The following is a 1,393-nucleotide window of genomic DNA, read 5'->3' as shown; positions in this document are numbered from 1 at the left end:
TAGTATTAGTGTTTTGTAGAGCGTTATTTTTGTTTGACGAGATGTGGCTTTGTTTTTAAACTGCTTACTTAAACCAAAGTAGCATCTGTTGGCCAATAAATTCATCTTTTTATTTCACAACTGATGTCGTTTGTTGTGTTTACGATGGTGCCGAGGTATACGAAGTCTTTTACTACCTCAAAATTTTAGGAACCAACTTCCACTGTTGGTCCGAGCTCAATGGACGCATTGACCGTCGACACTGTTAACTTGGTCTTCTCACCGTTTACCGCCAGACCCACTTTAGCAGATTCTCCTTCGACCTTTATAAAGGTATCAATTACTTATTTTACTGATCGTCCCATGGTGTCTACTCGTATTTCATCAGCATAAGCAAGTAACATGTGGCTATTGATTTAGATTGTGCCACTTCTTTTGACGTTTGCCTCTCGTATAACCTTTTCCAGCAGGATGTTGAAGAGATCACACGAAAGGCTGTCCCCTTGTCTGAAACCTTCTTTGGTACAAAACTCTTCGGAGAGGTTCTTTCCTATTTTAACTGAGGACCTGGTGTCAGTTAAAGTAATTTTACAAAGCCAGATGAGCTTTGCGGGGATACCAAATTCAGACATGGCTTGGAATACCTTTGGACGCAGCGGGCTGTCGAAGGCTGCTTTATAATCAACAAAAAGGTGCCGCAGAGTAAATATCTGGTCAATGGTGGACTTGCCAGTTCTAAAGCCGCATTGGTATGGTCCAATTATCTCGCTGACCATAGGCTTTAGTCGTTCGCACAATATCCCTGACACGATCTTGTAGGCAATAGGGAGTAGACATATGCCCCTATAGTTAGAGCATACAGTCTTATCTCCCTTCTTGTCAACGGGGCACAGGATACTCAGGTTCCATTCGTCGGGGTATTCGTTCTTCCTGCCAGATGGTGCTAACTAGCTGATGAATACACCTTATCAGCGTGTCGCCTCCGGCTTTGAACAGCTCGGCTGGTAAGCCATCGGCTCCTGCTGCCTTATTATTCTTCAGCCGATTTATTGCTGTCTTTACCTCATCTTGGCTGGCCGGTATACATTCAATACAATCTTCTGGGATTGGATCTGTGGTATCTTCGTAGTCTTCGCTGCTATTGGATACCAACAGTTTTGAAAAATGTTCTTTCCACATCCTGAGCACACTATCTTTATCAGTTACCAAATTACCTTGCTGGTCTCTACAGGAGGATGTGCCTGTACCAAAGCCATTCGTTTGATGCTTGACTCTTTGGTAGAATTTTCGGACTTCATTCTGGTTCCTGTACATCTCGATTTTTTCACACTCTCGCTTTTCCATCTCCCTCTTTTTTCTGCGGAAAAGACGTCTCTCCTCTCTACTTTTCTCCCGATATCTCTCTCGTGCGCTA

Source organism: Musca autumnalis, unplaced genomic scaffold, assembly GCF_047663935.1.
Source record: "Musca autumnalis isolate F117 unplaced genomic scaffold, ASM4766393v1 scaffold_1, whole genome shotgun sequence".
Lineage (NCBI taxonomy): Eukaryota > Metazoa > Arthropoda > Insecta > Diptera > Muscidae > Musca > Musca autumnalis.
Note: the sequence above shows the minus strand (reverse complement) of the source record.